Raw genomic sequence first — 27,522 nt, 5'->3', positions numbered from 1 at the left:
TCCCGGGGACCCAGTGTTATTTGGACGACATTCTGGTTACGGGCAAAAATGACAGTGAACACCTTGCCAACCTGGAGCAGGTGCTCACTAGATTGCAGGAATATGGGCTACGAGCCAACCGCCCCAAATGCGAGTTCTTCAGGAGACAAATCTCGTATTGTGGCCACATGATTGATGAGGAAGGGTTGCATAAGTCGCCAGAAAAGATTGAGGTTGTAGTCAAGGCTCCAGCACTGGAAAATGTGTCGCAACTGAGGTCGTTTCTCGGGTTGGTGAACTACTACCATAAGTTCTTGCCGAATTTATCTACAATTCTGCATCCACTGAACGCCCTGCTGCAAACTGGAGTAACATGGAAATGGAGTGATGAGTGTAAGCGTGCCTTTCAGAAATGTAAATGCCTAATCACTTCAAAAGAAGTATTGGCTCACTACAACCCAACACTACCGATTCGGTTGGCATGTGATGCGTCTCCCTACGGCATTGGAGCGGTGCTGTCACACAAATTCCTTGACGGTTCAGAGAGGCCAATAGCCTATGCGTCGCGCTCGTTAACCTCAGCCGAGCATAACTACGCCCAGATTGACAGGGAGGCCCTCAGCCTGGTGTGGGGGGTGAAGAAGTTCAATCACTATCTGCACGGGCAGAAATTCACCCTACTGACTGATCATCAGCCCCTGGTCTCCATTTTTAACCCAAAGAAGGGCATTCCGGTGATGACGGCGCAACGGCTGCAAAGATGGTCACTTTTTCTAGGGGCACATCAGTACGACATAGAGTACAAGGGTACGAAACAGCATGGAAATGCTGATGGGCTGTCGCGCCTACCGTTGCCTACGGTAGAGGAAGCACCTGCAGTGGACCCTGTTGAGATATTCCATGTGACCATAGTCGAATGTCTGCCTGTTACAAACTCAAGTATAGAGAAGGAAACCCAAAATGACCCGACACTCTCTCGGGTCTATGATTTGACGGTGAAGGGATGGCCAGCACATGGCGACTCACTGTTGCCAGCATTCTCGCCAAGGAGAGAACAGCTGTCAGTGTGCCGGGGACCTTGATGTGTGGATCCCGAGTGGTAATTCCACCCAAGTTGAGAGACAGAGTGCTCAATGAGCTTCATGAGGGTCATCTGGGAGGGGTAAAAATGAAAAGCCTAGCCAGGGCATTTGTGTGGTGGCCGGAAATCGATAAACAAATCGAGGACCTGACCAAGAGCTGCTCAGGATGCCAGAAAGTCCAAAATGCACCACCACAGGCCCCTCTACACCCATGGGAGTGGCCCTCATCTCCATGGCAACGGGTACGCATTGATTTTGCTGGTCCATTTATGGACTCAGTGTTTCTAATCGCTGTGGATGCCCATTCGAAATGGCCAGAGGTCATCAAAATGTCCTCCACCACCACGGAGAAAACTATTGCAGTCCTACGGACCATCTTCACCAGGAATGGCTTGCCAGAACAGATTTGCTCCGACAATGGGCCACAGTTTGTGTCCGAGGATTTCCGGAGGTTTCTGAGGAATAATGGGGTGAAACATTACACATCTGCCCCATATCATCCAGCCACAAATGGATTGGCTGAGAGGTTTGTTCAGACCTTTAAAAAGGCAATAAAGGCGATGTATAACAACGACATATCACTACAACACAAGGTAGATAATTTCTTGTTTGCTTACCGGAATGCGACACATGCAGTCACCAACCAAGCTCCAGCCATAATGTTCTTCAACCGAAGGCTAAGATGTCGCTTGGATTTGCTCAAACCAAACATAAGACGAGATGTTTAGGATAAGCAATTCCAGCACATCAATGAGAAGCCAACCCGGAGCTTCAAGATAGGGCAACCAGTCTTGGCCCGCGACTACCGAACAGAAAAATGGCAGCCAGGAACGATATGCACACAGCAGGGACCACTAATGTACACAGTGGATGTTGGAGAGAGCATCGTGAGATGCCATGCTGACCAGATTCTAGAGTCACAGGAACAAGCCAAACCTATACCACGAGCATGTGCACCTAGTAATGAACCCGAAGTACAGATTGTGTCTACCTCAGAAGCAGTGGTATTGGAAGCTGACGAACCAACCAATGACAATGAGCCAGAATCGACTCCGCCGCAAGAACAGGATACTCGAGAAAGGCGCTATCCAGTCAGGATCAGGAAGCCTCCTCAAAGACTGAACTTATAAATAATTATTTCAGTTGATGTATATAGTACAAAGAAAATTGTAATTGTAATTAGTTATTATTTAGTTGTTAAATGAATGTTATGTACTGTTTATCTAAAAGGGGAGGAATTGTTGTGTATGTACCTTTAAGAGAAGAACTGATTTTATACTGCAGTACCGGCAGTGACCACACCTGTATAAAAAGCCCTAGCAGGCTTCTGTACTTCAGTCTGACGTTTACCCCCTGTTCAGTAAATACTTGTTTTATTGTTCTCCTGCAGTCCGTGTATCATTGATACTCGGATACTACAAAGAGCAGCCCTGCCGGGCTCTTTCCTGTCGTGGCATGGCCAATGCTCCTGTACACAGTCACATATTTTCTAAGTTCACGTTTCCAATCTAGTCCTTCTGACTGAGCAATTCTGATTCTCTTCATCAGCGATGCATTCTGGCGCTCAACTTCTCCGTTAGCCTGAGCCCATTTTGCTGTCGTTTTCATCTGTTTGATCCTGTTGTTTTCACAGTATTCTTTGAATAATTCAGATCTGAATTGGGGACCATTATCCGATTTGCAGGTGATTGGCAAACCATGATGGCTGAAGATTGATTCTAAACTATCAATAACCTTCTCTGTTGTTGTGGAGGTCATGATGTCGTATTCATAGTAGCGACTATAATAATCAACTACCACAAGAATGGAGTGGTTGGATGGCAAGGGTCCCAGTAAGTCTATAGCTACATCCTGCCAGGGGCCCTCCAGTAATGGTGTTGGTCTCAACGGTTCAGGTGGGTCGGGTCTGGCTACTATCTGACAGCCGTGGCACGCTTTACAGTGTTTTTCAGCTGCCTTGTCCATGCCAGGCCACCAAACCATGGTTCTGAGATGTTGCTTTGTTCCAACTATTCCCAAGTGTCCTTCATGTGCTAACACCAGGGCTCGTGCATGTAACACTGTGGGTAGCACGATGTGTGTTCCCTGAAGAACTAGGTACCCCACTACGCACAGCTCGTTTGCAATTGCTGCATAAGCTTTACAGTTCTCAAAATGTCCGTTTGTGATTGCCTTCCGTACCTCAATCAGCTCTGGGTTGGTAGCAGAGGCTTCCTCCACTTCTCTAGTAGTGAGTGCTTTTGGTGTCGCACTCACAGCTATAAATCTCACGTATTCATCTGAGCCATGAGAATGTCTCTCCTGTTTCGCTGTCTCCCCCAGCAATCGTGACAGTGGATCTGCAATGTTTTGCTTGCCTGGAATGTGTATCACCTTAAAATCATACGGCTGTAATCTAAGTACCCATCTCTCTATACGGGCACAGGGTTTAGAGTGTGGGCCATATATCACTTGTAATGGCTTATGCTCAGTTACCAAGTTAAATTTTCGGCCATTCACATATGAATGCAGCCTCTCACAAGCCCATACAAGAGCTAAGGCCTCTCTCTCTGTTTGAGAGTATTTCCTCTCACAGTCTGTTAAACTATGACTTGCATAGCATATTGGCACCTTTTGTCCCTGTTGGTCCTGAACTAGTACTGCGCCTAAACCTACAGGACTGGCATTTGTTATCACCTTGGTTGGTGCGTCCTTATCAAAATATGCTAAAGTGCCGGCTCTGGCCAACTCTTCCTTGAGTGCACTGAATGACTGTCTCTGTAGTGATCCAAATTTAAATGGTGTGTCTTTTCTCATCAGACGTCGCAATGGCTCTGATAGCGTTGCAAACTGCGGGATGAATCTGCTACTGTACCCAACGAGTCCCAAGAAACTCCTCACCTCTGTAGCATTCTCTGGTTCCCGAGCTTCCGCCACCACTCGCACTCTCTCTGCTGTTGGTCCGATGCCCTTTTCAGACAACAGGATTCCCATGAAAATCAATCGGTCCATGTTGAATTGGCACTTCTCTGAGTTTAGTGTCAATCCACTTTGCATTAGTCTGGTCATGACAGCGTGCAGGCGCCTGTCGTGCATTTCCTGGTCGTGTGTGTTACGTCCGTGTATAATCAGACACAGACTGCGGAGAACGGTACAAACGGTGTTTACTCAACGTGGCTCAGACTGTAACTGAACTGTACAGATTACTACTCAACTTTATATACAGGTGTGGTCACTGCCGGTACTACAGTATACATGAGCTGTACAAAGTAGTTCCCCCCCTTAAAGGTACATACATTACAATTCCTCCCCTTTTAGATTAACAGTACCATAACACTCATTTAACAATTAAATATCAAACTAATTACAATTAACACTTTTAACATGCAACATTAGCTGAAAATTGTCTATTTATAAATTCAGTCTTTGGGGAGGCTTCCTGATCCTTTCTGGATAGCGCCTTTCCCGAGTGTCTTGCTCTTGGTGCGGAGGCGATTCTGGCCCCCTGTCGTCGGTTGGTTCATCAGCTTCCGATGCTACTGTTTCTGGGGTAGATGCTACCTGTACGTCGGGTTCATCACCAGGTACGTATGGGCGAGGCATGGGGTTGACTTGTTCCTGTGACTCTAGGATCTGGTCAGCATGGCGTCTCACGATGCTCTCCCCAACGTCCACTGTGTACATTAGTGGGCCCTGCCGTGTGCATATCGTTCCTGGCTGCCATTTTTCTGTTCGGTAGTCGCGTGCCAAGACTGGTTGCCCTACATTGAAGCTCCTTGTTGGCTTCTCATGGATGTGCTGGAATTGCTTACTCTCAACATCTCTTCGTACGTTTGGTCTGAGCAAATCCAAGCGCGATCTTAGCCTTCGGTTAAAGAACATCATGGCTGGGGCCTGGTTGGTGACTGCATGTATCGCATTCCGGTAGGCGAACAGGAAATTGTCCACCTTGTGCTGCAGCGGAATGTTGTCATTGTACATAGCCTTTATTGCCTTCTTAAAGGTTTGTACGAACCTCTCAGCCAATCCATTTGTGGCTGGATGATAAGGGGCGGATGTGTAATGCCTTACCCCATTTTTTTCAAGAACCTCCGGAACTCTTCGGACACAAACTGTGGTCCGTTGTCGGAGCAAATCTATCCTGGCAAGCCATTCCTGGCAAAAATGGTCCGTAGGACTGCAATAGTTTTCTCTGTGGTGGTGGAGGACATTTTGATGACCTCAGGCCATTTCGAGTGCGCATCCGCGGCTATTAAAAACATTGAGTCCATGAATGGACCAGCAAAATCAATATGCACCCGTTGCCATGGAGAGGAGGGCCACTCCCATGGGTGTAGAGGGGCCTGTGGTGGTGCATTTTGGACTTTCTGGCATCCTGAGCAGCTCTTGGTCAGGTCCTCGATTTGTTTATCGATTCCCGGCCACCACACATAAGCCCTGGCTAGGCTTTTCATTTTTACCCCTCCCAGATGACCCTCATGAAGCTCATTGAGCACTCTATCCCTTAACTTGGGTGGAATTACCACTCGGGTTCCACACATCAAGGTCCCCTGGCACACTGACAGCTGTTCTCTCCTTGTCGAGAATGCTGGCAACAGTGAGTCGCCATGTACTGGCCATCCCTTCACCGTCAAATCAAATACCCGAGACAGTGTCGGGTCATTTCGGGTTTCCTTTTCGATACAAGCGTTAGTTACCGGTAGGTATTCAACTATAGTCGAATGCAATATTTCGACAGGATCCACTGCTGGTGCTTCCTCCGCAGTAGGCAGTGGCAGGTGTGATAGCCCATCAGCATTTCCATGCTGTTTCGTGCCCTTATATTCAATCTCATAGTGGTGCGCCCCTAGAAAAAGTGACCATCTTTGTAGTCGTTGCGCAGTCATCACCGGAACGCCCTTCTCTGGATTAAAAATGGAGACAAGAGGCTGGTGATCAGTCAGCAAGGTGAATTTCTGCCCGTGCAGATAGTGATTGAACTTTTTCACTCCCCACACTTGGCTGAGGGCCTCCCTGTCAATCTGGGCGTAGTTACGCTCAGCTGAGGTTAGTGATCGTGACGCAAAGGCTATTGGCCTCTCTGAGCCGTCCGAGAATTTGTGCGACAGCACCGCTCCAATGCCGTAGGGTGACGCATCACATGCCAACCGAATTGGTAATGCTGGGTTGTAATGGGCCAATACCTCTTTCGATGTGATTAGTGTTTTGCTCTTCTGGAAAGCTCGTCTACATTCGTCACTCCACTTCCATGGCACCCCAGTTTGCAGTAGGGTGTTTAGTGGGTGTAGTATTGTAGACAAATTTGGCAAGAACTTATGGTAGTAGTTTACCAGCCCGAGGAACGACCTCAGTTGTGACACATTTTCCGGTGCTGGAGCCTTGACTACTGCCTCAATCTTCTCTGGGGACTTATGTAACCCCTCTTTATCGATAACGTGGCCACAATACGAGATCTGTTTTCTAAAAAACTCGCATTTGGGGCGGTTAGCTCGGAGCCCATATTCCTGCAATCTAGTGAGCACCTGCTCCAGGTTGGCAAGGTGATCACTGTCATTTTCGCCCGTGACCAGGATGTCGTCCAAATAACACTGGGTTCCTGGGATCCCTTGCAGGGCTTGTTCCATTGCCCTCTGCCAAATAGCCGGAGCTGATGCTACCCCGAATACCAGCCGGTTGTATTGGTAGAGACCTTTATGGGTGTTGATTGTGAGGTATTTTTTTGATGCTTCTTCTACCTCCATTTGCAGATACGCCTGGGCCAGATCAATCTTAGTGAAGCGTTTCCCTCCAGATAGCGAGGTGAAAATATCTTCAATCCGCGGAAGTGGATATTGTACGGTGTGAAGGACCGGGTTCACTGTTACCTTAAAGTCCCCACAGATGCAAACCTTCCTTGGTTCCCCAGGCGTGCTGCTCAACTACTTTTTCATCACAGGGACGATGGGTGCAGCCCACTCGCTCCAGACTACCTTGGACAGTACACCTGAACGTTCCAGACTCTCCAGCTCTGCTTCGACGGCTGGGCGGATCGCATAAGGTACCAGTCTGGCCTTAAAAATTTTGGACTTACGTTTTCTTCAATTTTAATCGTCGCTGTTATGCCTTTTAGCGTTCCGAGTCCTTGCTGGAACACTTCTTTCGCGTCAGTTAGGATCTTTGACAGTCGCCCAGGTATGACGTCGTCATCCTTTTTGTCAGCCACAGTCAGTGCCTGTATGGAATGCCAATCCAGTTGTATTTTCTGGATCCATTCACGTCCCAGTAATGGTGGTCCTCCATCTTGCAATACATACAGGTCTAGTTTTGGTGTTTCCTTACCGTTATATATAACGGTCACCCTTATTTTTCCTTTGGGGTAGACTTTTTGCCCCGTGTACATCTTCAAAATAATTTTTGTGTCTCTCAAGGGTATGTGTGAGAATAGCCGCTCGTAGTCCTGTCGGTTTATGACTGTTAGGGCTGATCCTGTGTCCAATTCCATCTTTACCTGGACTCCTGCTATCTTGAGAGTGACCCAAATGGTTCGGTGATCCTCTGTTGTGATCACATTATGTAGTTTCAGACAACTCAGTTCCCTGCTTTTGGAGTCGTTATCACTCTTTTGCTCGTCTGAACTATTCTCCGTTATCTTATGTACCTTCTTGTACTTTCCTTTGGTCGGTTTCTTATTGCTGGTTTTCTTTCCCGACCTGCAGACTCGTGCTATGTGTCCTACTTTTCCACACTGTCTGCACACTTTGTCTTTGAACCAGCAATCATTCTGGTCGTGTGTTGTTCTGCCGCAGCGATAGCACTTCTCTGTTCCATATGACATTTCGTTTGTGCCATATTCTTGCGGTCTTTGTTGTATCTCTGCAGCGCCCCGTGCGGCTGCTTCATATGATACTGCAATGCTGAAAGCCTTTTCCAGCGTAAGGTCCTTTTCAGATAAAAGCCGTTTCTGGGTTCCTTCACTTTGAAGCCCACACACAAACTTGTCCCTTAAAGTATCTGCTAGTCCCGTTCCAAACTGGCAGTGTTTCGATAGCTTGCGCAGTTCCGTTAAATACACAGCATTACTTTCATCTTTATGCTGGTTCCTTTTGTGAAACTTAAATCTTTATGCTATCAGCAGCGGTGTGGGGTTTAAGTGGTCCTGTAGGATTGACACTATGTTTTCAAAATCCTTTTCTACTGGCTTCTCTGGGGTTACTAGGTTTCGTAGTAAGCCATACATTTTTGCACCCATTGAATTCAACAATACCAGCGCTTTCTTGTCATCTGGCACTTCATTCGCCTTGCAGTATACTTCTATGCGTTCGACATATGTCGTCCAATCTTCGACTTCATTGTCGAACGCTGTGATACTGCCACTCTTCAGCATTTTGGGGTGTGGTTAGACTGGCTTAAAATGGCGTCTCCCGTGCTTTCCTTTCTTCCCCACTGCGGCTTAAAATGGCATCTCCCGCGCTGCTGCCAACGCCGCTCTCAGCGGTCCTTGTGGCAAATGGCGACACCCTGTGGGTTTCGTGCACTGCTCCTGCGCTGCTGCCAACGCCGCTCTCTGTGGTCCTCGTGGCAATGGCAGCACCTCACATTTTCCTGCGCGCCTCTCTCCCCCTTTGACGCTGCTCGGCACTTGAACACCGGCTGCGATCTGCTCTCTCTCGTCTCTCTCCCCCGTTGACGCCGCTCGGTCCTGAACACCGGCTGCGCCCTGTGCGCTCTGCCCTCTCTCTCTCCCCCATCGACGCTGCTCGGCCTTTTTCTGTGCCGCTCGGTCGGGCTCTAGCCCGCCGTTGTCTGGGAAGGGTCTGCGCAGTACCTGTTGCCAGCCCGTTTCGCTGGACCACTGTGACTGGAAAGCCAAGCCTGGCTCTCGACAGCCTCCCCTGCGATGCTCAAATCTCTGCTGGATGACTGGGCGGTTGCCCGTGGTCGACGCCCGTGCTTCTGGACTTGACCTTCTTCCACTGTTCTCCAGGAGCGAATCCCTGGGAGGTGATGCAGAGTTGCAGGTAGGTTCGAATCTGCATCGTCGCCAATGTTACGTCCGTGTATAATCAGACACAGACTGCAGAGAACGGTACAAATGGTGTTTACTCAACGTGGCTCAGACTGCAACTGAACTGTACAGATTACTACTCAACGTTATATACAGATGTGGTCACTGCCGGTACTACAGTATACATGAGCTGTACAAAGTAGTTCCCCCCCTTAATAAAGGTACATACATTACAGTGTGCATGCACGATAATGTAGTCTGAGATGTTTTCAACACACTCTATTCCAGCTAAGGCATTAGCTATCTCATCATGATATTGCTCACTAGCTGAAGATACACCGAATATCAGCCTCTTGTACCTGTATACTCCATTATGTACTGCAAACGTTGTGATTTCTCATGACTCAGGGGTCAGTTCTAGCTGGTGATAACCCCATTTCAGGTCTAGCTTACTAAACACCGTCGAGCCGTTCATACCTTGGAGTATCTCATCACGGTGGGGATTAGATATCGTTCCCTCACAATTGCCTGGTTTGCTCGTCTCATGTCTAGGCATAACCTTACATCCGTATCCACTTTTGGTACAATAACCACAGGATTTACACATGGGGTGGGCCCAGTTACAGGTTCGATAATGTCCATGTCCCTCAATTGTTTTATTTTGGCCTCTACTGCCCCCCTTAAGTTGAATGGTATACGCCTGAGTGGCTGGGCCACAGGCTTCACTTGTGGGTCGATATACAAACTGATCTGTTTTGTGTTCAGCCTTCCTACTCCCTGGAACACCTTTGGATACCGCTGTTCTAGTAACTGTCTTACATCTTATTACGTCCGTGAATGATTGAGACACGGACAGCAGGAGTTGAACAAAACAAGTCTTTTCTGATGGAAGTCAATAGTGAAACTGAAAACAACAGAGGCTCACTAGCGCCTTTTATACAGGGGTGGTCACTGCCGGTACTGCAGTCTGAGACCAGTTACTCTCTTAAAGGTACATACACAACAATTCCTCCCCTTTTAGATAAACAGTACATAACATTCATTTAGCAACTAAATGATAACTAATTATAATCACAATTACGGTTGCTAGATACATTGGTTAAGTTTAAGCAATTATAAGTTCAGTCTTTGAGGAGGCTTCCTGATTCTGTCTGGATAATGCCTCTTTGGGGTATCAGGTTCTTCTGGCAATGTTGAGTCAGGATCAATATCGTTGTTTGGTTCATCTGCTTCCAATATTACCAGTTCTGCGGTAGGTGCAATTGGAACGTCGATTTCATTACCAGGTGTATCAGATCGTGGTGTGGAGTTGACGTTTTCCAGTGACTCTAGAATCTGGTCAGCATGGTGTCTTACAATGCTCTCCCCAACGTCCACGGTATACATGAGAGGTCCTTGTCGTGTACAAATCATTCCTGGCTGCCATTTCTCAGTGCGGTAGTCCCGGGCCAAAACTGGTTGACCTATCTTAAAACTCCTGGTCGGCCTTTCATTCATATTCTGAAACTGCCTGTTCTCCACATCTCTTCGGACGTTTGGCTTAACCAAATCCAAGCGGCATCGTAGTCTTCGATTGAAGAACATCATGGCTGGAGTTTGGTTGGTAACCGCATGTGTCGCATTCCGGTAGGCAAACAAGAAGTTGTCCACTTTGTGTTGTAGGGGTATATCTTCATTACACATTGCCTTGATAGCCTTCTTGAATGTTTGGACAAACCTCTCGGCCAATCCATTAGTGGCTGGATGATATGGGGCAGATGTGTAATGCTTAACACCATTGTTCTTTAAGAACCTCCGGAACTCTTCAGACACAAACTGTGGTCCATTGTCAGAGCAAATCTGTTCAGGCAGCCCATTCCTGGCGAATATGGTTCGTAAAACTGTGATAGTTTTTTCCGTGGTTGTTGAGGACATTTTTATTACCTCTGGCCACTTTGAATGTGCATCCACCGCAATTAAAAACATCGAGTCCACGAAGGGACCAGCAAAATCAATGTGCACCCTTTGCCATGGAGATGAGGGCCACTCCCATGGATGCAGAGGAGCTTGTGGTGGGGCGTTTTGGACCTTCTGGCATCCTGCACAGCTCTTGGTCATCTCTTCGATTTCTCTATCGATTCCCGGCCACCACACAAACGCTCTGGCTAAGTTCTTCATTTTTACCCCACCCAGATGACCCTCATGAAGCTCATTGAGCACTCTATCTGTCAACTTAGGTGGAATTACTACTCTGGATCCACACATCAAGGTTCCTCTGCACACTGACAGCTGTTCTCTTCTCGGCGAGAATGCTGGCAGCAGTGGTTCGCCATGTGCTGGCCATCCCTTCACCGTTAAATCATAGACCCGTGATAGTGTCGGGTCATTCCGTGTTTCCTTTTCTATGTTTGCATTCGTCACAGGGAGACATTCGACTATGGTCGAGTGGAATAACTCCATTGGATCCACTGCAAGGTCTTCTTCTTCCACCATCGGCAATGGTAGGCGTGACAATCCATCAGCATTTCCATGCTGTTTAGTTCCTTTGTACTCGATGTCATATTGGTGTGCCCCTAGGAAAAGGGACCACCTCTGCAGCCGTTGTGCTGTCATTATCGGTACGCCCTTCTGAGGGTTGAAAATGGAGACAAGAGGTTGATGATCGGTTAGTAGAGTAAATTTTTGACCGTGCAGGTAGTGATTGAACTTCTTCACCCCCCACACTAGGCTGAGGGCCTCTCTGTCAATCTGGGCGTAGTTACGCTCGGCAGAAGTTAACGAGCATTACGCAAAAGCTATCGGCCTCTCTAAACCATCAAGGAATTTATGTGACAGTACCGCCCCAATGCCGTAGGGAGACGCATCACACGCCAGTCTGATCGGCAGTGCTGGGTTGTAGTGAGCCAATACTTCCCTTGAAGTGATTAAGTCCTTACTCTTCTGAAAGGCCCGCTTACAATCATCGCTCCATTTCCATGCTACCCCCGTTCGTAGCAGGGCGTTCAGTGGGTGCAGAATTGTCGACAAATTCGGCAAAAACGTATGGTAGTAATTCACCAATCCGAGGAATGACCTCAGTTGCGACACATTTTCAGGCACTGGGGCCTTAACAACTGCTTCAATTTTGTCAGGGGACTTATGTAACCCCTGTTCATCAATCACGTGGCCACAATACGATATCTGTTTCTTAAAAAATTTGCACTTGGGGCGGTTGGCTCGCAGCCCATGTTCCCGTAGTCTAGTGAGCACCTGTTCTAGGTTGCTAAGGTGTTCACTGTCATCTTCACCTGTCACAAGGATGTCGTCCAAGTAACACTGAGTCCCCGGAATCCCTTGCAGGACTTGTTCCATCGCTCTTTGCCATACTGCCGGAGCCGATGCTACTCCGAATACCAATCGATGATACTGGTAAAGACCTTTGTGAGTGTTTATCATGAGATACTTCCTAGAGGACTCTTCGACCTCCATCTGCAAATATGCTTGTGCTAGGTCAATTTTTGTAAAACGCTTCCCTCCAGACAGTGAGGCGAAGATGTCTTCTATCCTTGGAAGAGGATATTGTACTGTGTGAAGGACTGGGTTCACCGTCACCTTGAAATCCCCACAGATGTGAATCTTCCTTGGCTCCCCAGAATTATTGCTTAACGTTTTCTTCATGACAGGAACGATGGGTGTCGCCCACTCGCTCCAATCGACCTTAGACAACACGCCTGCCTTCTCCAGATTCTCCAGCTCTGCCTCGACGGCTGGGCAAATTGCATATGGTACCGGTCTTGCTTTGAAAAACTTGGGAACTGCATTCTCTTCTATTTTTATCGAGGCGGTTACGCCTTTAAGCGTGCCCAGTTCTTGTTGAAATACCTCTTTGGCGTTAGCTAAGATTGTTGACAATCATCCAGGAGTGACGTCTTCATCTTTTTTACCGTCATTGCATGAATGGTGTGCCAATCTAAGTTTATCTTCCTGATCCATTCCCGTCCCAATAACGGTGGTCCACCATTTGGCAGTATGTAGAGATACAATTTCCGTATTTTCTTGCCGTTGTATTCGACAGGCACCCTTATTTTTCCTCTGGGGTATACTTTTTGCCCCGTATATGTCGTCAAGATGATGGATGTCTCTCTCAAGGGTATGTGTGAAAATAGCCGCTCGTAGTCTCGTCGATTCATGACGGTTAGCGCTGATCCTGTATCCAGTTCCATTTTAACTTGGGACCCTGCTATCGTGAGGGTGGCCCAAATGGTTCGGTGATCCTCTTTTGCGATTACGTTGTGAAGTTTGAGACAGCTTAGTCTCCTGTTCCCGGATTCACTATCGCTCATCTGGTCTTCGGAACTACTGTCCGTCATCTTTTGTACTTTCTTGTACGGTTCCTTAGTAGCCTTTTTGTTGTCGCTGGTCTTCTTCCCAGACCTACAAACTCGTTCATTGTGTCCCATCTTCCCGCATTGCCTGCATATTTTGTCTTTGGACCAGCTGTCCTTCTGGTCATGGTTAGTTCTGCCGCAGCGATAACATTTTGCAAATCCCCGTGTCATTTCGTGGGTGCCGTATTCCTGTGGTTTTTGTTGAATTTCTGCAGCTCCCCTGGCTGCTGCTTCATACGATACTGCCATGCTGAAAGCCTTATCTAGCGTCAGCTCTTTCTCTGAGAGTAACTTCTTCTGTGTTCCTTCACTCAGGAGTCCACAGACAAATTTGTCCCGTAGGGTATCTGCCAGTCCTGCTCCGAACTGGCAGTGCTTTGATAGCTTGCGTAGTTCCGTAAGGTACTCAGCATTGCTCTCATCTTTATGCTGAGTTCTCCTGTGGAATTTAAATCTTTCTGCTATCAACAGCGGTGCAGGGTTTAGGTGTTCCTGTAGGACAGCAACAATTTCGTTAAAACTCTTCACCTTCGGTTTGGCTGGAGTAATCAGGTCCCGCAATAGGCCGTACGTTCTAGCGCCCATTAAGTTTAGCAATATCGATGCCTTTTTCTCCTCCGCTTTTTCGTTTGCCTCGAAATATACCTCGACTCTTTCCACATACGTGGTCCAGTCCTCTATTGTATTATCAAAAGCAGTGATACAGCCAGTCTTCGGCATCTTGCAAATCTAAAATGGCACCTCCCGCGCTTTGCCTTCTTCCCCGATTTAACAAAATGGCGCCTCCCGTGCTTTGCCTTCTTCCCCGCTGTTGTTAGCGCTGCTTTCCGCGGTTCCCGTTGCAACCTGCAGCTCCTCGCGGTTTCTTGCGCGTTTAATATTTCTTTTTTTATTATTTTCCCGTCGTGGAACAACCCTGTGGGACTCTTGCCTCCCTCTTCGCGGGTCTATACGCAGCCCGGCTTCGTAGCACTGGCCGCACCCTGTGTGCTCCACCCTCTCTCTCTCTTCTTCCCGACAACGCTGCTTGGCCCCGTTGCAAACCACCCGCTCAAGTTCGCGACCGCCGCAGCCCAGGAAGGATCAGTGCACTACCTGCCACCAGCCCGATTAGCTGAAGCACCATCAACAGGAACCAGGCCCCGCTTCCGACAGCTTCTCCAGCAATCTTCAACTCCGCAAACACAGGGGCGGATGCCCGCGGTTGACGCCCGTTTCTACTGCCTCTTACTTTCTTTTCTTTCTGGCCTCGACCTCGGCTCACTTCGCTGTAGGAATGGATCCCAGGAGGTGGTGCAGACTGTAGGTAGGTTCGTATCTGCTCGTCGCCAGTATTACGTCCGTGAATGATTGAGACACGGACAGCAGGAGTTGAACAAAACAAGTCTTTACTGATGGAAGTCAATAGTGAAACTGAAAACAACAGAGGCTCACTAGCGCCTTTTATACTGGGGTGGTCACTGCCGGTACTGCAGTCTGAGACCAGTTATTCTCTTAAAGGTACATACACAACACATCTACCACAGCTGAGACATCTGCGCCTATTTTTAAAACTCCCAGTTTCATGGCTGTCTCCCTTCCTAGCAATGGCTCTCCATGGCCTTTAACCACAATGAACTCCGCCTGCTCAGTTCTCTTACCTATTGTAACCCCACATGTGAATACACCTTTAACTGACAGTGGTCGGCTAGAAGCATAAGAGAATAACTTTCTCTCTGTCTTAGGGACATGTGACTGACACTTAATGTGTTCTGACTTTAATCCTTCCCATGTATTCTCATCTATCACATTATTAGTTGCACCCGAATCAATTAACATTCTCAGGTTTACTCCCCCCACACAAAAGGTAAGTCTCTCTCTCACGTTATTTCTGGTAACAGCAAATGCAAAGTCATTTTGTTCCTCTACATTGTTCACACTGTGTTTCTTTGGACCCTTTGTGCGGCATACTTTGGAGAAATTATCCTTTCCCTTGCACTTATGACACGTTTGTCCGTGTGCTGGGCATTTCGGATCTCTGCCCATGTGGTCTGTGTGTACACATCTGTAACATTTGCTTTCATTCCTATCGCCATTTCCCTTTGGTTTCTCTGTCGAGCTTTTTGCATAATACCCTCTTTTCTGTGTAACACGACGAACAGTATCTATCTCCGCCTTCTCTGTACATGACATGGCTGACATCTGCTCCTCGACGTTTTCACATTGTGAGGCCAATTGTAACGTGCGGGCGAGCGTTAGACCTTGCCCTTCCTCTAGCAATTTCCTCCGCACATAGGCTGACGTGCACCTACTCAGGATAGCGTCTCTTATTTGATTATCCGCAGCCCCCCCAAAAGCACAGTCTTTAGCAGCCTGCCACAAGCGAGTAGCAAATTGTTGCACAGTCTCACCTGCCTTCTGGGACAACTTATGAAAAGTCTGTCTAGCAAATGCTGCATTGACCTGGGGCACGAAGTAGTGATTCAAAGCACTAACCGCCACCGTGTAGTCTGCTGGTTCTCCTGTGTCTGGGAGAGTCGAAAAGATATCCTGGACATCTGGTCCTGCTAGGTGTAGAAGTAGAGCTCTTCTCCTCTGCTTTGTGGCAGCTGTAGAGGTATCGTCAATAATGAGTCTTTTGCCGTCGGCATAAAGCTCAAAAGACGTTAACCACCTCGTCCATCTTGGACCCAACGTGACTGGCTCGGCGAAGCATGCAAAATTTTGAATGCTGGTCTTCTCCATCCTAGCTAGCTAAAACTTGGGCAACTACCTATCTAAAATGATTCCGTTCGTTATCCTCATCGCCAATGTTGTATGAACGCATTAAAGCATAGAATCAGGCAGACAAGCTTATAACTACGATGTTCTCTTTATTCTGTAAAATGGCGGACTGCCGTTTTCCCCGGTAATTCCCATAATGCAATGCACATTACATTACTGTATTAACTGGTGTTAAACTCGCACATTACATTACCGTATTGACTGGTGTCAAACTCGCAATCAATACACGACATCTAGACCCTCGGTACGCAAACACCAAGGGTCACTACGTGCTGAGGTTCTATCTGTCCCCGGTGTTGCGAAGGATGGGTCTGGCTAAGCTGCCGCGGAACACTCCATTCAGTTGGACCGTGCCGGACCACCTGTCCTTCGTGGAAAAGTTTGTACAGGGAAACACCTTTGACCACAAGGCCATAAAGCAGTGGTCAGCACGTAACATCCTGGAGGCCCTATGAAAAAAGGAGATGGTGGATCCTGTCAGATGGCTCCCAGAGCAGACTGTCGAAGTGATTCGGCAGAATGCCTCATCGCCAGAACTTACAAACAAGCACCAAGACGTAGCTTGGCTGGTGGTGAGAAGGGCCCTCCCCGTCAGATCCTTCATGCACTACCAGACTCTCAGCTCCACCGCACACTGTCCTCGAGGCGGCTGCGGTGGGGACGAGACCGTCATCCATCTCGTTCTGGAATGTGTCTTTGCAAAGAAGGTCTGGAAAGAGATGCAGTGGTCGTTGTCGCGGTTCATCCCGAGCAGCTCCGTAACACAGGACTCTGTGCTCGACGGACTATTCCCAGGGACGCACACCGAGACAAACATCAACTGCTGCTGGAAGACCATAAACTCGGTGAAAGACACCCTTTGGCCTGCCCGAAACTTGCTGGTCTTTCAGAGCAAGGAGTTGTCCATGACCGAGTGTTGCAGATTGGCACATTCCAAGGTCCAGGAGTACGTGCTGAGGGACGCACTAAAGGCTGGTGCCGCCGCCGCAAAGGCACAATGGGGAAGGGCCACAGTTTAAAGCCCTCCCGCCAGTGTACACCGAGGGACTGGAACCAGTATAAAAACCCCTTGGGCCGTATGTATCAAATTGTTGAAATGTAATTGTACATAACATTTGAAATGTAACTGGCATGAAACGAAAGTGAGTGCCATGTAATGTATTGAACCTGGACTGTAAGATGTAAAATATGATCTATGGATTGTACTGTAATGTATTTGAATACATTTTTTAATGTAACTGGCATGAAACGAATGAGACTGCCATGTATTGTATTGAACCTGGACTGTACAATATAAAATAGGACCTTTGGATTGTACTGTAATGTATTTGAACAAAATTTTTATGAATAAAGTATATTTTTGAAACAAAAAAAACTGTAAAATGCTCTGGGATATCCCAAGGTCATTAAAGGCGTTATATAAATGCAAGTTCTTTATTTTTTGTTGTTATTTTTATTAGGACTTGAACGAAAGAAAGTTAGCTGCAACTGGTCACTGGGGTAGGGAGAGGAAAAAGCAGTAAGGGTTCCGACCGCTAGTCTGGTGATCTCTACTGGGAAGTATGTGAATTGTGTGAGAACACACTTAGACATGCCTGTGATCTCCTCCTGCCAATGCTCATTGTCAAGAATCACACCTAAATTTTAACAGTGGTTGATTGTACCATTAAAATAAAGCTGATCTGAAAATCTGGCCTGCAACGATTAGTCAGATGTTCAATAAAGAATGGATGAGGCTTACACTGCAAGGCATTAAAACAAAAGAGATATTATTTAGCAACCAGCTTAAATTAGCAATGATTTTAGAAAGCTGTTATCAATTACACCATTCCTATCATACAGTTACCCTATTGTGCCCCAGTTGGCAGCAGCCCATTACCACCAGCATGCAAGATCAGTTATCTGATGGTTGCCATTAATGCTGAGGAAACACATTCAAAAATCAAACAGAACACGTTCACCCAAGGAAAACATGACAAGAGACTGCATAAACTGGGTCTGTACATGAACAAAATGCTGCCATGTGTACTGCGAAAGTGCCCCAAGCTACACAAAGCCCAGGGTGATCAGCCTGTGAGGCAGAGGGAAGAAAGAATGGAAGAACTTGCATTTATATAGCGCCTTCCATAATCTCAGGATGTCCCAAGGTGCTTTACAACCAATTAAGTACTTTTGAAGTGTAGCCGCTGTTATAATGTGGGAAACACGGCAGCCAATTTGCACACAGCAAGGTCCCAGAAACAGGATTGAGATAATGACCAGGTAATCTGTTTTTAGTGAGTTTAGTTGAGGGATAAATATTGGCCAGGACACTGGGGAGAACTCCCCTGCTCTTCTGTTGCCGGTTTCATGTCTCATCTGAAAGACGGTACATCTGACGGCGCAGTACTCCACAGTACTGCGCTGAAGTGTCAGCCTGGATTTTGTGCTCAAGTCTCTGGGGTGGGACTTGAAACCACAACCTTCTGACCCAGAGGTGAGCGTACTACCCACTAAGCCATGGCTAACTGTCCCAGTAACAATGTTCGGCTCTGGATCCAAGCCACCAGTTTTTAATAAAGCCAATTTGTTTTTTTAATTTTCCAGTTCTGAAGTGTCGGCCTGTTTCATCTTTTATCAGCCTCTGGAGATATATTATTGCTCACTTAGATAAGATTATAATTTGCCAAGGAAGGTCATTGAACAGGACAGTCCTTAATGGATTTAGAAGGCGTGTTCTGGAGCTTTACATGATAGGACTGCTTGTCGGCAGTTTGAATACACAAGAAAGTTAGCCCAATTTGCAGCCCGCATGATGCTCCATCCATTAATATTAAAATTCTGATATCCATAGTAGGGTCAATGCTAGAATTTATTATTAGGGACGTGGTAACAGGGCTCTTAGAAAATTATATGATTGGGCAGAGTCAACACGGATTTATGAAAGGGAAATCATGTTTGACAAATCTATTAGAGTTTTTTGAGGGTGTAACTAGCAGGGTAGATAAGGGGGAACCAGTGGATATAGTGTATTTGGATTTTCAAAAAGCATTCGGTAAGGTGCCACACAAGAGGTTATTACACAAAATTAGGACTCATGGGAGTGGGGGCAATATATTAGCATGGATAGAGGATTGGTTAACGGACAGAAAACAGATTAGGAATAAACGGGTGATTTTTGGGTTGGCAGGTTGCAACTAGTGAGGTTACCCCCTGCTCTTCTTTGAAATAGTGCCACGGGATCTTTTATGTCCACCTGAGAGAGCAGGTGGGGCCTTGGTTTAACGTTTCATCTGGAAGAGGGCATCTCCGACCGTGCAGCACTCCCTCAGCACTGCACTGGAGTGTCAGCCTAGCTTTTTGTGCTCAAATCTCTGGGGTGGGACTATGAACCCACAACCTCCTGACTCAATGGCGAGAACACTACCAACTGAGCCACAGCTAATTGCGCTGCCCATACTGGTGGGATAAATTTATAGACCTGCTTTTCTGTTGCACATGTGTGTTAGCCTTTAACCCTTTTACATTCTGCCATTCCACTGTGCTAATAAAAATTAATGGGAGATCTGAAATAAGAAACGGCAGAAAACAATGGTGAGAGTAGTTTTTGTTCCCCAAACGGTAGCTATAACATTGGACAGAGTATTAATCAACAAATAATTGGAGTTTGTAACAAAAGTAATACAATAATCATGGGGGACTTTAATCTTCATATAGACTGGGCAAATCAAATTGGCAAAGGTAGTCTGGAGGATGAGTTCATGGAATGCATTCGAGACAGTTTCCTAGAACAATATGTCATGGAACCATAAGAACATAAGAACATAAGAAATAGGAGCAGGAGTAGGCCAATCGGCCCCTCGAGCCTGCTCCGCCATTCAATAAGATCATGGCTGATCTGATCCTAACCGCCAATCTAATATCACAGAACCATCTCCTGAATCTAACAGAATTAGACACACGAAATAGGAGCAGGATCAGGCTACACGGCACCTGGGCCCGCTCCGCTACCCACAGGGCCATGACCGATCCGAACCTAGACTCATGTCCAAATTCCTGCCCGCTCCCTGTAACCCTTAATTCCCTTTACTTCTAGGAAACTGTCTATTTCTGTTTTAAATTTATGTAATGATGTAGCTTCGACAGCTTTGTGGGGCAGCATATTCCATGGACCTACCACCCTCTGAGTGAAGTAGTTCCTCCTCATCTCAGTTTTGAAAGAGCAGCCCCTTATTCTAAGACTATGCCCCCTAGTTCTAGTTTCACCCATCATCGGGAACATCCTCCCTGCATCCACCTGATCCAACCCCTTCACAATCTTATATGTTTCAATAAGATCGCCTCTCATTCTTCTGAACTCCAATGAGTAGAGTCCCAATCTACTCAACCTCTCCTCATATGTCCATCCCCTCATCCCCGGGATTAACCGAGTGAACCTTCTTTGTACTGACTCGAGAGCAAGTATGTCTTTTCTTAAGTATGGACACCAAAACTGTATGCAGTATTCCAGGTGCGGTCTCACCAATACCTTGTACAACTGAAGCAATACCTCCCTATTTTTATATTCTATCCCCCTAGCAATGAAAGCCAACATTCCATTGGCCTTCTTAATCACTTGCTGCACCTGCATACTAACCTTTTGAGTTTCGTGCACCAGGACCCCCAGATCCCTTTGTACTTCAGTACTTTCCAGTTTCTTGCCATTAAGATAATAGTTTGCTCTACGATTTTTCCTGCCAAAGTGCATAACCTCACACTTTCCAGTATTGTATTCCATCTGCCAAATCTCTGCCCACTTACTTAGCCTGTCGATGTCCCCTTGCAGGTTTTTTATGTCCTCCTCACTCACTACTTTCCCTCCCATCTTAGTATCATCTGCAAACTTTGATATGTTACACTCGGTCCCCTCCTCCAAATCGCTAATATAGATTGTAAAGAGTTGGGGACCCAGCACCGACCCCTGCGGAACACCACTAGTTACTGATTGCCATTCTGAGAATGAACCATTTATCCCAACTCTCTGCCTTCTGTTAGATAGCCAATCCTCTATCCATGCCAGAATATTACCCCCAATCCCGTGATTTTTTATCTTAAGCAATAATCTTTTGTGTGGCACCTTGTCAAACGCCTTTTGGAAGTCTAAATACACTACGTCCACTGGTTCCCCTTTATCCACCCTATATGTTACTTCCTCAAAGAACTCCAACAAATTTGTCAAACATGACTTCCCCTTCATAAAACCATGCTGACTTTGTCCTATTAAATTATGATTATCCAAATGTCCTGTTACTGTCTCCTTAATAATGGACTCCAAAATTTTACCTACCACAGATGTTAGGCTAACCGGTCTATTGTTTCCAGCCATCTGTCTACTGCCCTTTTTAAATAAGGGTGTTACATTAGCAGTTTTCCAGTCTGCCGGGACCTTTGCTGAGTCCAGGGAGTTTTGGAAAATTATTACCAATGCATCCACAATCCCTACCGCCACTTCCCTCAAGACCCTAGGATGTAAGCCATCAGGTCCAGGTGATTTATCCGCCTTGAGTCCCATTATTTTACCGAGTACCACTTCCTTAGTGATTTTGATCGTGTTTAGCTCCTCCCCCCCCATAGCCCCCTGTTTGTCCAGTGTTGGGATATTCTTAGTGTCTTCTACTGTAAAGACTGATACAAAATATTCATTCAGTGTTTTTGCCATCTCCATATTTCCCACCATTAATTTCCCGGTTTCATCCTCTAAGGGACCAACATTTACTTTAGCCACCCTTTTTCTTTTTATATAACTATAAAAACTCTTACTATCTGTTTTTATATTTTTTGCTAATTTACTTTCATAATCTATCTTCTCTTTCTTAATCAATCTTTTTGTTATTTTTTGCTGTCTTTTAAAGTTTTCCCAATCCTCTATCCTCCCACTAGATTTGGCTACCTTATATGCCCTTGTTTTTAGTCGAATACTATCCTTAATTTCTTTACTTAGCCATGGATGGCTGTCTTTTCTTTTACACCCTTTTCTTCTCAGTGGAATATTTTTTTTTGGAAGTTGTAAAATAACTCCTTAAATGTACACCACTGATCATGTATCGTCTTACCCTTTAATCTATTTTCCCAATCCACTCTATTCAATTCCGCTCTCATACCTTCATAGTCTCCTTTATTCAAGCTTAGCATGCTTGTTTGAGATCCAACCTTCTCACGCTCTAATTGAATATGGAATTCAACCATGTTATGGTCACTCATTCCAAGGGGATCCTTTACTAGGACATTTTTAATTAATCCTGTCTCATTACACAGGACCAGATCTAAGGTTGCTTGCCCCCTGGTCGGTTCAGTTACATACTGCTCAAGAAACCCATCCCTAATACACTCAATGAATTCATCCTCAAGGCAGCCCTGGCCAATTTGATTTGTCCAATTAATATGATAGTTAAAATCCCCCATAATTATAGATGTTCCCTTATTACAAGCCTCAACTATTTCCTGATTGATACTCCGTCCAACATAGTTGCAACTGTTTGGAGGCCTATAGACTACGCCCACTAGTGTTTTTTTCCCCTTATTATTCCTTACCTCCACCCAAACTGTTTCATTATCCTGATCTTTTGACCCAATATAATTTCTCTGTATTACAGTGATTCCTTCCTTTATTAACATAGCCACCCCACCTCCCCTTCCTTCCTGCCTGTCCTTCCTGATCGTTAAATAACCTGGTATGTTTAATTCCCAGGCATTGTCACCCTGCAGCCATGTTTCTGTAATGGCCACAAGATCATACCCATATGTAGTTATTTGTGCCATTAACTCGTCTATTTTGTTACGAATGCTACGTGCATTCAGATAGAAAACTTTCAAATATGTTTTGTGACACTTAGTTCCTGCTTTTGCCCTTTTATTACTTTACCTTTTACTCCATACCTTCTGCCCCTTCATGACACCCTCTGGTTTTTAATTTCCCCACTGCTACCTAAGTGTATGACCTTCTCTGTTGTCATTTGTATTATTTGCTCTCTAGGAACCTCCCCCCCACTAGTTAGTTTAAAGCCCTCTCTACAGCCCTAGTTATATGATCCACCAGGACGCTAGTCCCAGCACTGGCCAAGTGAAGCCCGTCCCAACGGAACAGCTCCCTCCTGCCCCAGTACTGGTGCCAGTGTCCCAGGAAGCAAAACCCATTTCTCCCACACCAGTCTTTGAGCCACGCATTTAACTCTCTAATTTTATTTGTCCTAGCCAAATTCGCTCGTGGCTCAGGTAATAATCCAGAGGTTATTACCCTTGAGGTTCTGTTTTTCAATTTGACCCCTAGCTGCTCATACTCCTTTAACAGAACCGGCTTCCTAGTCCTATCTACGTCGTTTGTACCAACATGGACCACGACAACTGGATCCACCCCCCCCCCCACTGCAAGTTTCTTTCCAGCCCAGAGGAGATGTCCTTAACCCTGGCACCAGGTAGGCAACACAGCCTTCGGGACTCTCGCTCTCGGCTGCAGAGAACTCTATCTATCCCCCTAATAATACTATCCCCTACTACTACAACATTTCTAGTTACTCCCCCCTCTTGAATGGCCCCCCGTTCCACGGTGCTGTGACCAGGTTGCTCATCCTCCCTGCAGTCCCTGCTCCGGTCCCCACAGGGAGTAAGAACCTCGAACCTGCTGGACAAGAGCAAGGGCTGCGGCTCCTCCAGCTCTACCTCCTGGATCCCCGTACCTGCCTCACTCGTAGTCACACCGTCCTGTCCCTGACCATGGGTTACATCTGAATTAATTAACTTCATAGGTGTGACCACCTCCTGATACACAGAGTCCAGGTACTTCTCCCCCTCCCTGATGTGTTGCAGTGTCTGAAGCTCAGACTCCAGCTCATCAACACGGAGCTGGAGTTCCTGTAGCAGCAGACACTTGTCACAGACGTAATCACCAGCCAGGAAACAGGCTATTTTAGATCTTGTATTGTGTAATCAGACAGGGCTAATTAGTAATCACATAGTAAAGGATCCTCTGAGGAAGAGCGATCATAATATGAAAGAGTTTCACATTGGGTTTGAGAGTGAAATACTTAAGTCCAAAATGAGAATTTTAAACTTAAATAAAGCCATTTACATAGGTATGAGGGATGAGTTGGCTAAGGTAGATTGGGAAATTAGATTAAAATGTAGACAAGCAGTGGCAAACATTTGAAGAAATATTCCAAATTCTTAATGAATATACATTCCATTGAGAAATAAAAACTCCATGGGAATAGTGATCCATCCGTGGCTAACTAAAGGATTTAAGGATAGTATCAGATTAAAAGAAGAGGTTTATAATGTTGCGAAGAATCCTGAGGACTGGGAGAGCTTTAGAAACAAGCAAAGGATGACAAAAATATTGATAAAAAGGAAGAAAAGAGAATATGAGAGTAAACTAACAAGAAATATAAAAACAGATTGTAAAAACTTCTACAAGTATGTAAAAAGGAAGAGAGTAGCAAAAGTAGAGAATAGTGAAAGTAGAGAGTAGTGAAAGTAGAGAGTAGTGAAAGTAGAGAGTAGTGAAAGTAGAGAGTAGTGAAAGTAGAGAGTAGTGAAAGTAAGCGTTGGTCCCTTAGAGGCTGAGACAGGTGAAATTGTAATGGAGAATAAGGAAACGGCAGAGACTTTAAACAAATATTTTGTATCTGTCTTCACAGTAGAAGACACAAAAAGCATACCGAAAATAGTGAGAATCCAAGGTGCTAATAAGAGTGACGCACTTAAAGTAATTAATATCAATAGAGATAACATACCTGAGAAACTAATGGGACTAAAAGTCGACAAATTCCCTGGACCTGATGGCCCACATCCTAGGGTTCTAAAAGAGGTGGCTGCAGAGGTAGTGGATGTATTGGTTGTGATCTTCCAAAATTCCCTAGATTCTAGAACAGTCCTAGTGGATTGGGAGGTAGCAAATGTCACCCCGCTATTCAAGAAAGGAGGGAGAGAGAAAACAGAGAACTACAGGCCAGTTAGCCTGACATGAGTCATCGGAAAAATGCTGGAATCCATTATTAAGCAACTGGTAACAGGGCACTTAGAAAATCATAACATGATTAGACAGAGTCCACATGGTTTTATGGAAGGGAAATGGTGTTTAACAAATTTATTAGAGTTTTTTGAGAATGTAACTAGCAGGGTAGATAAAGGGGAATCAGTTATTTTGTAGTATATTTGGATTTCCAAAAGGCATTTGATAAGATGGCACATTGATGCGCTATCAATTACTCATAAAAGACTGAGAGTTAGAAGAGTAACTAAAGGCTTTTATTAACAACAGAATGGAGGTCTGCCTCGAGTGGTCGACCGGTCCAGGATACCAAGGGCTGGGGAGCAGTCACCTTTATACTAGGACCTGTGGGAGGAGTCAGCCGAGGCATGTCCAGGCATGTACACAGTGGAATACAAACAGGACAAACAGGAATACAAACAGTGGTTTACCACATTCACCCCTTGTTTAAAATTGAGTCCGGCGGGGTGAAGTGTATTAAAAGTTAGTGTATTGGAGTCTCTCCGGAGGTCTTGTCTGCCGCTGTGATCGGCGTGGCGACGGCAGGGGTAGTGAAGCTTCCGGCGTCGAGTCCAGCGTAGGCTGTGGCACAGGCGTGTCGTCCTCGTAGATGTCGAGCGGGTCGCGGGGCCCAGGCCTGCCGTCTGCTGGGGCTGGATATCGGATCGTGGGGGGGGGTGGTAGTGGGTAGTGGGTTACTGTGGTCCCCGAGGGTGCAAGGTCTCTTATGGAGACTGTGTCCTCCCGCCCGTCCGGGTATGCGATGTAAGCATACTGGGGGTTGGCGTGGAGGAGGTCGACCCTCTCGACCAGGGGGTCCGTTTTATGGGTCCTCACGTGTCTTCTCAGTAGGACCGGCCCTGGGGACGTCAGCCATGGCGGTAGCGATGTCCCTGATGTGGACTTCCTTGGGAAGACAAACATTTTCTCATGAGGGGTGGCGTTAGTGGCAGTGCAGAGCAGTGACCGAATAGAGTGGAGCGCATCGGGGAGCACATCCTGCCAGCGGGAGGTTGGAAGGCCCCATGACTTTAAGGCTAGCAGGACGGCCTTCCAAACTGTCGCATTTTCTCTTTCCACCTGTCCGTTCCCCCAGGGGTTGTAACTGGTGGTCCTGCTTGTGGCAATACCCCTAGTTGGCAGGTACTGACGGAGTTCGTCGCTCATAAACGATGAGCCCCGGTCGCTATGGATATAGCTGGGGAAGCCGAACAGGGTGAAGAGGTTGTTCAGACATTTAATGACCGTGGCACTGGTCATGTCCGGGCAGGGGAAGGCGAACGGGAAACGGGAGTACTCATCAATAATATTGAGGAAGTACACATTGCGGTCGGAGGAGGGGAGAGGCCCTTTAAAATCAACGCTCAGGCGCTCGAAGGGGCGAGTGGCTTTTATCAGGTGGGCCCTGTCTGGTCTATAAAAGTGTGGTTTGCACTCAGCGCAGACTTGGCAGTTCCTGGTCATGGTCCTGACCTCCTCAGTAGAGTAAGGCAGGTTGCGGGCCTTGATGAGGTGGAAGAACCTGGTGACCCCCGGGTGGCAGAGGTCATTGTGGAGGACCCGTAGTCTATCGATCTGCGTGCTGGCGCAGGTGCCACGCGATAGCGCATCCGGGGGTTCATTTAGCTTCCCGGGCCGGTACAAGATCTCGTAGTTGTAGGTGGAAAGTTCGATTCTCCACCTCAAGATCTTGTCATTTTTGATTTTGCCCCTCTGCTTGTTGTTAAACATAAAAGCAACTGAACGCTGGTCAGTGAGCAGGGTAAATCGTTTTCCGGCCAGGTAGTGCCTCCAATGACGCACAGCCTCCACAATCGCCTGGGCCTCCTTCTCAACAGCGGAGTGTCTGGTCTCCGGGCCTTGGAGGGTTCGTGAAAAGAAGGCCACGGGTCTCCCCGCCTGATTGAGGGTAGCGGCCAGGGCAAAGTCGGACGCGTCGCTTTCCACCTGGAAGGGGATGGATTCGTCCACTGCGTGCATGGTGGCTTTGGCAATGTCCTCCTTGATACGGTGGAAGGCTAAGCGGGCCTCTGCCGTCAAGGGAAAAGAGGTGGACTTGATCAGCGGACGGGCCTTGTCCGCATAGTAGGGGACCCACTGGGCGTAATAGGAGAAAAACCCTAGGCACCTCTTCAGGGCCTTGAGGCAGTGGGGCAGTGGATGTTCCATAAGGGGACGCATCCGGTCGGGGTCGGGGCCGATGACTCCGTGTTCCACAACACAGCCAAGGATGGCGAGGCGGTTTGTGCGGAATATGCACTTCTCCTTGTTATATGTCAGGTTTAGGAGTTGGGCGGTGCGGAGGAATTTTTCGAGGTTTGCGTCATGGTCCTGCAAGTCACGGCCGCAGATGGTCACATTGTCCAGATATGGGAAAGTGGCCTG

At 46.8% G+C, this 27,522-nt stretch overlaps 1 pseudogene; it reads left to right on the top strand.

Annotated features, from left to right (window-relative positions):
• The window catches only part of LOC147117744 (uncharacterized), a 28,233-nt pseudogene extending 10,934 nt beyond the window's left edge, over positions 1 to 17,299 (top strand).
• The last annotated feature ends 10,223 nt before the right edge of the window (positions 17,300 to 27,522 follow it).

The sequence above is a fragment of the Somniosus microcephalus genome, chromosome 5 (assembly GCF_052327205.1).
Source record: "Somniosus microcephalus isolate GS21.2 chromosome 5, FLI_Smic_1.0, whole genome shotgun sequence".
Lineage (NCBI taxonomy): Eukaryota > Metazoa > Chordata > Chondrichthyes > Squaliformes > Somniosidae > Somniosus > Somniosus microcephalus.
Note: the sequence above shows the minus strand (reverse complement) of the source record. Positions and strands in the feature narration are given on the sequence as shown.